Source organism: Myiozetetes cayanensis, unplaced genomic scaffold (genome assembly GCF_022539395.1).
Source record: "Myiozetetes cayanensis isolate MyiCay16 unplaced genomic scaffold, myiCay2020 scf4, whole genome shotgun sequence".
Taxonomy (NCBI): domain Eukaryota; kingdom Metazoa; phylum Chordata; class Aves; order Passeriformes; family Tyrannidae; genus Myiozetetes; species Myiozetetes cayanensis.
In genome coordinates this window covers 72,249,019-72,262,921 of record NW_026087631.1, presented here as the reverse complement: position 1 = coordinate 72,262,921, position 13,903 = coordinate 72,249,019, and the positions used below count along the sequence as shown (strand labels likewise).

Here is a 13,903-nt window from a genome sequence, read left to right as displayed (position 1 = left end):
GGTGCGGGTTCTGTCGCCGGACACGCCGTCCCGCGGGGCACGGGCTGCCACCCGCTCCCGGCAGGTGATGTTCTGGGAAGGGTGGGGAAGGGAAAGCGTTCCGGGTGCGCCCGACGTCAGCCCCGGCCCCTCCTGTGCAGCGGGACGGGATGGGACACAGCCCTGCCCCGACCCCCGGCCCCTCACTGTGCGGCGGGACGGGATGGGACACAGCCCTGCCCCGACCCCCAACCCCTCCCGTGCGGCGGGACGGGATGGGACACAGCCCTGCCCCGACCCCCTGCCCGCCGGACGCCACACCTGCAGAGGGGGCGATGGACGGACCCGGAGGCGATGGACGGACCGCGCCCCCCGCGCCGCCGGCCCCGCAGGTACGGGGGGAGCGGCCCCGCAGCCCCGGCAGCCCCCGCCCCGCAGCCGCCCCTCGGCGGAGCCCCCGGCCCGGCCCCACCTGTGCCCGCGGTCCCCGCTCCGCGCCCGGCGCCTCCCGCGCTGCCCGGGAGCCGCCGCCAGACCGGCCCGACGGGTTCCCCCGGTTCGCCGGGCGGGGAGCAGGGGAGGGGCCGCCCGGCCCGGCCCCGTGTCCAGCCCCGGCACGACACGGTGGGGCCGCTCCCGCCGCAGCCTCCCCGCTCGGGGCCCTCCGGGCTGCTGGCACCCCCGGGAGGGGCCGGAGCACCCCCCGGCCGACGGGCAGGGGGCTCGGGGGATCCCTGCTCCTGCCTCAGCCCGCGGGAAGGACGCACAGCTTTGGCGATAGGTGGGACCTCCCTCCTGGCGGTGTTTTAAGTCACAGGGTTTGTTTTATCCCTCTTTACCTACTGGACTGTGCAGCTTTGGAAGGGGTACAGGATTTTAAGCTTTTGGCTTTTTGAAGGGTCCGAGTGGTCTTCCCAAATCTTTTTGAGGAAGGACTGGAGAGTTAGGGAACGCTCAGGAGTGGTATTGCTAAGACTAAGAGTGATAGTTTTGCTCATTTATTAACAGATAAAGTGGTTATGTTTAGGGGTGGCAGTAATGCAGCTCTACCATATGCACTTTTGTTCACAAATAATGCAATTTAGGGCAAGTGAAGTGCAGGCATGGTTACTGATCTGATTAAAGAGGAAAAAATGGAAAATATTCACTGTCTCTTAAAGTGATGATGGGCTGGTGCTCTGTACTAAAAGTGATCTTTGTTTTGGACTGACAGGTATAGGAGAGATCACCTGGTTTATTTTTCAGCAGCAACAATACTCAATTTTCCTGTGCCAGGAAAAACAGTCTTGTTCAAACAGACTTGTTTTTCCTAGACCTAAAATGTGGTGCTGGGTTCCAGAGCTGTGTCTTTCAGCACTTTTCTCTTTTACTGCCTGCCTCGAATTCCTCACACTGGAAAAAAAAATCAAAGTTAATTAAAAAATAGGAACATTTCAGCTTAACAAAGCAGCAGAGGTTACTTGTGCCTTTGACAATTCATTTCTGTCCAGGACATTAATTCCTGTCCCGGACTGAACACTTGGCTTCGACCTCAGTTTTCACAAGGTAGCAGCATGCACAGGCCAAGGTGTCAAAGAGGCTGAGTCCACATCTTTTGGAGGCTTCAGTTTCCTCAAGTCAATATTTAAAAGTGAAGGAACCAACAAATCAATAGCAGGCAGAACTCTGGAGATTGCTCTCAGGGCAGAGGGATGGATACCTGTGCCCTCGTGCCTCTCCACACAGTGATGTGATTGCAGGTGGAACAGAACGGGGGGTTTCACTTTGTGCCAGGACCTCAAAACTTCTAATACGAGATTGGCAGGTGAGTCGTGTGTTTGTACACGGTTTCCCCGGAAGGTTTTCTCTGCCCAGGTACTTTCCTGCCTCCTGTTTGGCACTTGCTGGAGCGAGCTGAGCTTCAAATGAGGCTCCTTCCCAATTGCATTGTTAATTAGCGGGGTTGGGGTTAGTGCAGCTCGGCAGGGAATTCCACAGAGTCGGAGCAGTGCCTGCTAAACTGCGCTCGGAGCGTGCCTCGTTATTCCCTGGCTTGAGGGCTGTTCTCGTGGTTATGGACAGAAAGAAATCCTAATGCAAATTCCTGGCGTAGATAGAGACGTGGGGAGGTTTTTCCTACCCCGACTGTTCCACAAATGTTGTTTCCTGTGCCTTCCCTTTCTGGCTGTGATCCATCAAACCAATACACGTGGATTTTGTACAAGTCCCGGCTGCTGTTTCTCTTCGCACCAAGCACGGCAGGGATGTTTCCCGTGCGGAGAGCACCCTTTTCCCCCAAGTCAACCAGGGGTCAGCGTTCCCGACGGACACAGAAGGAGCCCTTGACTCCTTCTGAATCTGTTTTCCCGATGAGCTCCGCTGTTACTCCTTGCTCCTGCCAACAGATGGGGAACCACTCCGCGGAATTCCCGGCGCGAGCTCTGTGGAACAGCGTGGACTGATTTGCTGGCTCCGAGATTGCTGCAGTTCCTTACAGAGCACATTTTGCTCTTATAGCGGTAGATCTACGTGCTACGTGATCTAATCACTCAGGATTAGCTGAGGAATGGGAGGCAAGGGAAAAAGGGATACGTTTCAGCTCTAGGTTCAGCTGTTACTGTGCTTGGTGAGTGACTGGGCTCTGGGAATCACAAATGCTGTTGCTTCAATAACACACTCACACTTTCACAGGGATGTTTGACAATGAAGGAGAAACCCAAGGAACTAAAAAGCGAGTGACCTGATGATTTCTGTGCCTGTTACCATCGTGTTTGCTTTCTGAATTCCCTCTCTCTTTTCCCCAGGAGAGCTGAACTGATTCAGTCCTGTAGCCGTGCAGGAGTTCAAGCACTTCATTCCTTCCCAGATTCCCATTTGGAATTTCAGCTGGAAGGTGAGTTTTGCCCACAGATTGGTCTCTGGACCCTTTTGAACACTGAAATGTTCCCATCAGAGCACACTTAGGAAGTCACCTTTTTTTTTGTTGGTTTTTTTTTTTTTTTTTCAGTAGAAGGTTTATTTTGTATTTGTTTCTCCCTGTGAGTCTGTGTTGCCACAAATCAAAATTCAGGCTTTTCTGCTGTCACTCTTCCTTGCTGCAATCTGTACAGTGAGCTGTCTCCTGTGATTTGTGATGAGTCTTTCCCTAAGGGAGCATTATTCCTGCTTGGCTTTCACCCAGTGTATCCCATTGTTCAGCTCTGAGCAATTGTTTTGGGATATTATTGATTTCATGACTTGCATTGTTGGCTGCACAAAACTGGGCCCATTTGGGGTAATTTGCTGCTTTCATACTTTCTGAGGGAAGGGAATGTATGCCTTGACTAAGGCAGCAACAAACCCCTGCTATTATTTTCTGTGGCTCACAAAGGCCATCCCTGGAGGCACTTCTGTGATCAGGAATTGCTACAACATTACTCAGAGTCCTTTGTGTGGGGTTTACTTTGGGATGTAAGTCCAGCTCATGCACGCTGGTCATCAGTGTTCTCCTGACTGGCTGGCCTGATAAAAACATGGAGAAATTGCCAGGCAATCCTAGCCATAATTCCATAAAATCTCTCAGTAGCAGGGGAATCCCCCAGGAGAAAGGAGGTGTTATAGCAAGGCCTTACAGGAGAAGGCATGGGGTTATAATATTCCTTACTATTCAAAGCACTGTACAAAGATTAAATCATCTCTGAAGCAATTCCAAGAGATGTGTTCTAGTCAAGTGATTCCAGTGACTGAAATGCTGCTGTGCACTCCAGCAGGCAGGGAATACAATGAGGGAGAAGAAAGGAAGAACACCAAGGACAAGCTGTGGCTGCAGGCTACGCATCCAGATGCTCCTGATGGATTATACAGCCACTCTCCTGCAAGGGCAGGGAAGCACAGGGTTAAGACACGACAGGAACAGTGGGTTCTGTGGGTTGTTGTTTCTTCCTCTGTTGCAGGAGCAGTTTGTGAGGAGGACACCCAGCTCTGTGGCCAGAGTTCCAGCAGGGGCTCCCTGGACACGTGGGCCGTGGGAACAGGTGAGGAACCACTGGTGCTTGTAAGCAGCCAGGTCCTGCCCTGGGACCGCACAGCTCTGCTGGGAACAGCCCTCCCCTGGATCCACAGGACTTCTCCATCACGGCAGCATCCCCTGTTCTCCCAGAGACATGTGAAAGTGAGTCAGTCTGTTTGTTTTGGAGGGAAGTGGCTGCTTTTAGCCACCTCTCAGCGTCATTTTATGTAACATGTTCCTGAGTGGGCCTGCACCAACAGCCAGGCTGTGTGTGTATATATATATGTATTTATATATTTTAGAGGCTTTACAATGAAGTGGCCACATACAGTCTTCCTGAAAAACTTGTCACAGCATCCTTCTTCTTTTCCTGGCTTACAGCTTCCGTGGTTCATTTGCAGGCTGTCTATACACAGGGAAAAGAAATTATTTTGGTATTTGTCCTCTTGCTGTGCACCAAGAAAAGTGCCTTATGAAGTTAAAATGCTGTTCCCTATAGACATGGCTGGAAGTCTGAAACTAAGGGGAAATTATTCCAGGGAAATCACAAAGCAGAGCTCCTGTGGAGCTGTGGGAAAGGCTGATTTAAACCAGAAGGGGGGAGGGAGAGGTTGTACTGGCCAACCAGGAGCTGGACTTTGCTGATCCCCGTGGGTCCCTTCCAGCTCAGGATATTTTATGGTTCTATTCAAGACTCAAAATTAATATGCAGAGAAGCATGAGCTAACTAGAAATTCATCCACTCATCCTACTTTAAACCCCCATTACAGCTTAAAATGGCTGATGAATGATATTAGGTGGTGATAGCATTCATTTGATTAAGCCCTGAAGTAAGCACAGTGGAAATGCCCAAGCACTGCATCGCTGGTAAATGGGATTTACACTTCATGTATGGTGGTCTATTTGTGCAGCTTCTCCAAAAATGCTGCGATTTGGACCCCAAACCATTCCATAATATATTTCTAGGATGGGGTGTGCCCACAGGAAGATGCATCCAGCTGTGGCTGCTCAGACTCGGGGCACAGCCCCACTGCCATCCGCGGGGACTCCGTCGGGACGTGCAGCCATCCACGGAGTTACACGAGCTCGAGCTTTGACAACATGGAATGCCTCCACTCGTGGCTCCTTCTCTCTCTGCTAATCCTCCTCCCACTCAGCAAGAGCGGTAGCTGCACAGGCTCCCACAGATGCCACGTTATCGGCCTTACTCCAGAAAATGTAGCGCATCTCTGGAGAGCTGCTCCTGACTCCTGCCTGGGAGGCTGGGGATGGGGTTCCCTGTAGTGTTCAACCTGTATCCTCGAGTGAACAGCACATTTGGGTTCTGCTTGATTACTGTTTCCTATCCTTTTGGCAGCATGCAAATGGCAACCAGCTTGCTCTCAGAGTTGCTGCAAATTGCTGTCTGGCAGAGAAGCTCCGAGGAGCCTGACCAGGGTGGATTGAGCTGTGCTGTCCCCAGCTCCCCTGTGCCATGTGCTGCCATCCCTCGAGTGTCAGCAGAAACGGCTGTGTTCAGAATTAATGAGCAGACAAGCAGAATGTGTTTGTCTGGCAGAGAAATGCTGAGCCTCAGGTAGCCTCAGGACTCGGTGTTTCTAACGGATCTGTACAGCTCTCTTGATGCTGAAGATTTACCATGTCAGAGGAGGAGGTTGCTCTTCTGAGGGTGGTTTGAGTCCATGAGGTGTGTGATCCCCTCCCCGGAGAGCCACTGGCATTGACTGCTACCTGGAGGGTCTTCTGGCAAGAGGAGGTGTCACTCCCTGCGTCCTGCTGGCTCTCCCTCCCAGCACAGCAGATGGAGATGAATATGGAAGCGCCAGAACAGTCTCCACGTGACGTTCAGCCAGTCAGGACCGAATTTCATCTGTGAGGCCAAGAGGTTTAGAGGGTGCTATAAAGAGGTGTAATCTTACAGAAATAAGTATAAAGTCAGATAAGGTTTTAAGGCAAGAGAAAACATCACAGGTTGCAATAATCTGGTGTTGGCTGTTTTTGTTTGCCAGTGTAAACGTTTTAACTCCCTGCGTGCTCGATTAAGGGAAAATGTCCGTGAGTGTAATTCACAGCCTGGCTGGATTGAAATGCTTCCTTTTCAGAGCCTAAATTTGCTCTGTAAGCATGAACCATACAAATTCCTCCTCTTCCAGGTAAGACTTGTGCAAAAATGATTTTGAAAATACTTAATCCCACACTTTTCCTTTGCTGTATTTGGGGCCCATTTGGAACCTGTGTCACCAGCAGACCTCCCAGACGTGCATCAGGAGGTGACTCAGCCGTGAGCATTACTGAGCCCACTGCATGGACACTGGCTTTGTGTTACAGATCTCTGGCAGGGGGTTAGGGTGGGTTGTCTGCACAAAAGTTTTTGTGTGAATTAGAAGGATCTGGGATACCCTTTGTAGACTTGTTTCATGCCTCAGTGTTTGACTCATGACTCTAATCTGGTATCATCTTCATGGCTTTATGTACCTCTCACCCGCCTACAGCTCAGATTCATTTCCCTCCTACTCACCCTTTTGCTCACTACACTCCTCCCAGTGCTCCTCTAACTAATCCCTTCCTCTCAATTCCCTCTGCTCTGTTTTGTTTGTTCCCTCTCCGTCTTCCCTCCTCGCTGCTGCTCAGCCTGTCCAGCCGGGGGATGCTGGGCAAGGGTCCCATGTGGGCTTTCCAGCCTTGCTGGGCCCCTTGACAGACGGACTGTGAGTGCTTCCAGGGCTATTTTGGAATATGCATTTTCTTAGCTCTCTTGTACTGTTAATCCTAAGTAATTAATTATTAGGCGGCTCTGAATCTGTGTTTTGAAAAGAGACTCTCCTCCTCCTCCCAAAGCATCCCCAGTCTGTGGGGAGATGTTGGGCAGCTGGAGCTGACAATGGACAAACAGGGGAGAGAACAGAGGGAAGGAAATATTCCAGCTCTGTTTTGCACATCAACGGTATTTCTGCCACCCCCTCCGCCTGCCAGGGAACTGTTTATAAGGAGAATTCCCTCACCTCCAGATGACTGATTCACTTGCCTGCTGCAGTCTCCCTGGTGGAAGCCCCGTGGAAACACCGACACGTTGTTTGACATTCTGCAGCATTACTGCAGCAGTATCCATTGCCACGGGATTCCCGTGGGCTCAGCTCCTCGGGAAGCTCAGTCAATCACCTGAGCTGGGACAGCTTGCTGTGCTTCAGTGCACAGAAGGGTGGAAAAGCCACACCAACCCAACTGGGACCACTGAACAGTGGCTGGAAGTTGTTAAGGAGCAGGGTGTTATCCCTCTGCTCAGGAACACCTCTGGCAGTGTTGTCTGGGTTCACACCCCCAAATGAAGGCACAGAAATGGTAAGGCACGTGGCTGCTTTCGAGAAAGGGAGATCAAACCCCTCTCTTTTGCACAGGGGAAAAGATGGGGGACCTGAAATGTCTTGCCAAACCCTCCTGAAGTAGTTTGCTTGTTATTAATTGTATGTTTTTCACACTTTCCAGGGCCTAAAGGTCACTGCTGCTCCTCCTTCAGGCTCAAGCAGGTGGGACTGTGACTTTGAGCTGCCTTGAATTCTAAGTGAAGCAAACACCCAAGATCATCTGAATTTGAGGTAAACAAGCGAATCCTTTACAAATATGACATTAAAAGTAGAGACAGCCCCCTTCCATTAATGGAAGCTGACATCACCGCAAGGAGGGCTGGGTTATCAAATTATCTTTCCTAGCTTCAGCTTCCATGACTTTCCCCATCAATCTCTACGCTTCTCACAGAGGTACCACTGTGTTCTGCATTCCTGAGTAGATGGGAGTGGATGGAAATGGACAGTCTGACCTGTCTGACTGTTATCCCTCCTCCCTGCTGTTTTGGGGAGTCCCTGTGCGTGCTGACCATTACTCCCACAGTCCCAGCTGGACATGAGGAGTGAGGTGGAAGATGTTATCAGGTGTGATAGGCTGAGAATAACAATTTCCCTTGCAGCAGCTGGTGTGAGAAAAAGCCACCCCTGTGCTTTCAAAACCTCCCAGGAGGAAGAGAAGGACTTGTCCTAACTTGGGTAAACCTCCCCAAAGCGCCTGTGCTGCCCTTGGCATTCAGAATGGGAGAAGCCATTCCATGCCCTGCAGACACAGGAGGAGAAATGATTGTCAGCTGCAACCCAAACAGTGGGGTTGTGAAACCCAAAATGCGGGAGAAATCCCCGCCCTGAAACAAGAGATATGCATGCCTGTCTTGGAATTCCACAGGGTGGGGTGGGTGTGCTGATTGCTGCTCGGGGCAGGGAGGACAGAGGATTTGGGAAGGTTGGGCTCCCCACCTTGAACACCTGAAAGGTCTGCAGAGAGGGATTTTAGTGCACATTCCCTGCTGATAACCCTGAAGAGAATGAGCAGTATAGGCAGCGATCTGGCAACTTCCATGAGACATAAAGTGACGTGTTCCTCTTCCCACGGGCAGGGCTCCAGAGCTCCAGCTGACCCCTCTCTTCCTTCCTGCCTCCTTCCCAAAAGCATTGGCTCGGGATTTTCACTGTGGCTAACGCCAGCCAAACCTGTCCTTGCAGGATCCTGGCTGTGGAATTGTGCCCTCAGCAAGCACATTTCAGGCTCTTATTCCCAAAGAGCCACCGGGAGGGGGAAGAAGAGGATGGGGAGTTGCAAAGTCACTGCTTAGAGCCCCAAATGCTGAAATGGATTGTTTGAAAGGTAAGTCTAAAGGCCCCACAAGTTTAAGGAGAGCTGTTGAGCTTTGGAGGAACTGGGTGTGCTACAGCTCCACAGCCTGGGAAGGGACTGAAGAAGGGGTTACAGGTCAATAAAAGCACAAATCTCTGGAGAAGATGAACAGCTGAGAATTGTCCCCTATTCCCCATAATATCAGAACCAGGAGAAGTCAAATGAAATAGTTAAAATTATAAAGAAACCAACAGAAGGAAGTCATGTTTCACACTGGCTGCGTGCAGATACCCAGTGAGATGAGCCTGGATGTTAATTACACCGGTCTTTTGGGATTTTCTTTTTCCTCCCTCAAGGGGTGAACAGTCCAGGGAGCGTTAGGGAGAGCTGTGAGTCCCTGAGGTGGCCTGTGGAGAGGAACAGGAGGGGCAGCATTGCAGGGGAGATGCCCCGGAGATTAAAGGCTGTGGGCCTGACTCAGGCAGTGTGACTGTGTGACTCACCTGTGTTCCCAGGGAAGGTGTGCAAAGCTCCTGCGTGGGAGTCCATCCCCAGATCCCATCTCCAGGTCTGCTGGAGGCTCTCCCTCACCCCCACTCCCCCACAGGTGAGTGGCACACTCAGATGGGACTCACCCACTGCTCAGTGAGCCTGGCACGGTGCAAACTGGAGCAACTTTAACTCCAGAAAGGTTTCAGGTTTCTTTTATCCCCCCCTTTCTCTGTTCTGCAGTTCTCCCCAGGCTTGTCTGCCCGGGATTCTCAGCACCACACTCCTCAGAGCAATCCCAGACAGAACATGCAGTCCAAATGCAGAACAAATCTCATGGTATTTGGACTGCTCACGAGCTAAGCGAGGTAAAACATTCCCAGCTTTATTACTGAGCAGGAAGAAAAGCCTCTGCACTGTGGCAGCTCCTGCCAGCCTGGCACAGCTCCCTGGGGACCCTCCCCTCCCTCAGCCACCCCTGCCCGGAGCGCTGTCAGGCCAGGCGAGACTCTGACCTCCCAGGAGTTCCCGGATTGTCCAAAAAACAGGCACTGACTACAACAAAGGCCTTTCAGAACAATTAGCAGCCCCTTTTCAAAGCCCCTGTGGCACCACACCTCACAGATCAGGTCCTGCAATTCTATTATCGCTCTTTAAATAGCCCAAAAATGTTGGGTTTTCCCTTTCCTGTAAACTGCTCTTTTCTGACAGGAACACAGAAACTATCCCAACTTCTCCAGGGCTCATTTTAGTTTTCTTGCTCATGCCTGCAGTATGATATTGTCACTGGGATCTGAGCAACAATGAACAATTTATGTTTCCTGGCAGCTTGATTCAGCTTGGGTTATACCTGTGATGAGTTTGCTATGACACTGTCTATGATACATTACAAAACGTGTGTTTTTAAATAGTTAATCTTTCACCAGTTTTCTGTGTTCAGAACCATGCTCAGCCCCCAGCCATCTCCAGACTGCTTTCAGGAAGGTGTGTGCTGAGAACACAGAGGCAGTGCTGTCAGTCCAACAGCAGCCTGATAAAATATTAACACTTCTTATGACATTTTTCCAGAAGGAAAGAGAAAAATCACCACTGTTGAGAAGCTCTGCAGTGAGAAAAGCTTTTTCTTTCAGCAAAAGATTGTTAAGTAACAGCATTAAATATTGAAGGATGCTGAGGTGTGTCAGGACACAGCCTCCTTTCAGCCCTGTGAGAGGCAGATTTATTTGCTGCTCTGTGCAAATCATGAAATCCTGTTTTGAACCGGGGACAGAAAAGCCAATCAGATAAAATCTGTACCTTGCCATTATTACTTTTATGATTTGTTAAGCTCTGTGGAATGAGCGATACAGTGTGAAAAGACCATTTTAAATATCCCTTTGCAGTCACTGAAGTGCAGTGATCATTTAAAAGACAGGAATTATGAAACTCCACGTGCAGCTGCTGCCACATCAAACCAAAGGGAGCCTTGTCTGGGTGATTTTTAACTCCTGAGTGCCTGGGGACCTTTGCACTCTCATTTCACCAGAGCTGTTGGGAATAAATAAATAATAAATAGTGCAGCAAAAAGCAAGTCATTCTGGGCAGGCTCTGGCAGCACTTTGCTCTCCTAATGCTGTTGGGTGAGCCAGAGGCATCCAGCTCATTTCCTAAAGAGCATTTTCTGCTTAGGTCGGGGCTCTATTAATCTGTTCAAGCCAATTCTCTACAATCCAAACCATCTGTATTTGGGGAGATCACGGTTTATTTGGATTGTCTTTGTGTCTGCTGTCAGTGGGTGATTAAAAGTACGAGGGATTTACAGTGTAAAGTCTCTCTATTGGCATGTTACAGTGACCTTCTAAGTAGCATCTCCCAATATTTGGGGAACAGCTGGTACAGTTAAGTCCAGCAGGAAAACAAAGAACAGCCACAAATACTGGCAAGGGCTGAGCTTTTGCAATGCAGAATGGCACTGCAGTGAACCTGATCAGGTTGAGAATAGATGTGTTGTTCTAACTGCTTTTAATGTGCAAGTTGATGCAGGATACTTGGGGAAATATTTCCAGATTCATGTAAAAAAAACACGTTTAAATCCCTTTGGGCTCCGAGTGTGGGGCTGAACTGTGGCCAGGCAGCCCTGGCTCCCTTCCTTCTGAGGGGCTGCAAAGGAAAACCTGCTCACAGAACGTGTCATGAGCCTCCCATAAATGTTTCCTCATTAATAAGAAACCTGAAAGGTTAAAGAAACAAACAAACAAACAAAGAACAAACCACACCAGATGTTTATTTCCGTTGTCATTGTTGTAATAATTGTAGTTGGCAGACACCTGTCCTGGCACATACACACCTTCCAGGGAGTTCTGCATCCCCATGGCTCCCACTGCTCCCCATCCTGTACAGGTGGATGGAGCTGAAGCTTCCATGGAGAACTGCCAGCCATAATATAATATTGAACCTATTTTTTCTCGGAAAAATTGTAAATAATTCATGGGGCTTTGTTCTATAAAGAGGCCCGTTATAAATCATCTGAGCTGCACCTGGAGATTTCTGCTATCAGCAGTCTCACAGGAATTACATCTCTCCAGGGCCATCCATTATTGTAAACACAGTTCCAGGGAGGAATTATGCATGTAACATTCACAGGCAAACAAACAAGGATCTGCAGCCCGGATTTGGTACTGAAGCTTTGCAATCCAGTCTGGTTGTTGGTGACAGAGAGCACTAATTTTCTGCTCTGGCATCAGAGATCTGCTCTGCTCAGGTACAGGTGTATTTTTCCCTGGGGAGCACCTGTTGATGGGAGTGCTGGCTGACTTACACCACCAGCAGGGCAGGTGCTGGGAGCTGGAAGGAAACAGCCGTGGCTGTGGTTCCAGAGGCACAGGAGAGGGCCTGGCAGCGCACCGTGAGCATGAGCTGCAGGAAGGATCTGCATTCCCACATCTCCCTGGATCACTTTGCAGTGCTGGGATTACAGTCCGGTTATTGTCGAATTACACTGACCTGATTCTTTTTCGTTCTGTCCCTCAGAAACAGAAACATTCCTGAGAGTCCCTGCCAGGTTCCTGGTGCTTCCAGCTCGGGGTGTCAGCTGTCAGCACAGGAGGATACAGGAGGCCAAGAACTGAGATGTATTCATGGAACTGCCTGGAAGGACTCCTGAAATCCTGGCTTTCCCTGGCACCCAGGGATGGGAGCAGGTGGAGCTGCTTCTGTTCAGGTAACCAAGTAGGGGAGTGAAAGGCATGGGGGAAAAGCTACATCCATGGTTGGGAATGATCTACTGAGCTTGGGACAAAGAGGAATAAAACTGAGTTTATCTTGACATGGGACTTGTGGAATGAGCCTTGTGCCAGGTGCTCCTCTGGACCAGACCATCCGAGGAGATGCCTTGGCAGGGAAAACAGGAGCAGTTTGACTGGGCCAGGGAAGCCCCTGCCCAGACCTGGTGGCACAAACTGCACCACGTGTCGTTTACAACCGGGAGGGACTCTGGGAGTACAAAGGCTGATGATGCCTCCCCAAGCTGGACTTTAACAGCTCTGAGGCACTGCTGTCTGGGCAGAGATCACATCCTTCCAGCCCCAGAAGGGTTCTGGAAAGGCTGGAGAAATGCTTTCTGGCCCCTGGACTGCTGTGGAACCTCTCCAGAACAAGGGATCTGCTCTTGCCCTTCTGCCCTGCCTCCCTGGAGCAGGAGCAGGTACAAGGTGCCTGAGCACACAGGGGTGGGCTGCTGAAGTCAGAGCCAGTGGCACCTGCCCAGAGTGTTCTGGACACCCTTGGGCTGGGCTGTGCTGACACACCTGGTCCGTGCCAGGGGCCCCACGTGGCTTTGGTGGCACACACAGTGCACTTAAAGGTAAAGGCAGGAGAGCATGAAGGGGTCTGGGCAGCGCTGCCATCGAACTCCTCCTTACGCTGTGCTTCAGCACCACGGTCCTGCCAGGAGAGACCGTAAATGGGAGATTAGTGCAGGGAGGGGCACGGCCGGGGGGCCGGGCCGGCTCGGGGGCAGAAATCAAAGCAGTGCCTAATTTAGAACTGAAGCATGACTTGACTTCGCCCAGAAGTGCCCTCGCTCCAGGTGCCCATAGCATTGTTTCCCTAAAAACTGTGATGGCGAGGGATGAAACGCCATAGCGAGGGACCACCTCCGGGGGACCACCTCCGAGTGCCCCGGAGCTCCATGGGCAGCGGCGGCTTCGCTCCTGCCCATCCCTGCCCCGCTGCCGTCGGCTCGCAGCGGGGCACAGCCCGGGACGCATTTCGGGCACAGGACACATCCCGGGGGACACTCGGGACACATTTCAGGGCACACTCGGGACGCATCCCGGGGCACATGCCGGGACACATCCCAGGACGCATCCCGGGACGCATCCCGGGGCATGATCGGGATGCAGCCCGGGGTACACTAGGGACACATCCTGGGGCACGCTCGGGACACATTTCGGGGTACACTCAGGACACATCCCGAGGCACACTCAGGACGCATTCCGGGACGCATCCCGGGGCGCATCCCGGGACGCATCCCGGTCCCGCATCCCGGGGCACACTCAGGACGCATCCCGGGGCGCATCCCGGTCCCGCAGCCCCGCCCCGGCGGCGCCGCTCCCGCCCGCTGGGGGGCGCCCTCCCCGCGTGCCCGCTGCCCGCGCTGCCCCCGCGTGCCAACTCAGCGCACGCGCCCCCCGCGCGCCCCTCCCGTTCCCGCCGCCGCCTCGCGCCCCCCGCGCGCTCCCCCTCGAGCCCCGCCTCGCGCCCCCGCGCGCTCCATCGCGCGCTCCCCCAACGGCCGCCCCGCGCGCGCCCCGCGCGCCCTCAAAGCCCGCT

General features: G+C 52.0%; 1 long non-coding RNA gene across 5 annotated transcripts; it reads left to right on the top strand.

Annotated features, from left to right (window-relative positions):
- Positions 1-2,492: 2,492 nt before the first annotated feature.
- LOC126647401 (uncharacterized) lies at positions 2,493-13,659 on the top strand. Of its 5 annotated transcripts, none has more exons than XR_007630583.1 (6): positions 2,493-2,584; positions 2,763-2,851; positions 3,891-3,971; positions 4,913-7,539; positions 8,491-8,632; positions 12,101-13,659. It is a non-coding gene; the product is annotated as an uncharacterized LOC126647401 (long non-coding RNA). The 5 variants fall into 5 exon arrangements; XR_007630581.1 differs by having other exon boundaries at positions 3,891-4,108; XR_007630582.1 differs by having other exon boundaries at positions 2,763-4,108; positions 4,913-7,285; positions 7,430-7,539.
- The last annotated feature ends 244 nt before the right edge of the window (positions 13,660-13,903 follow it).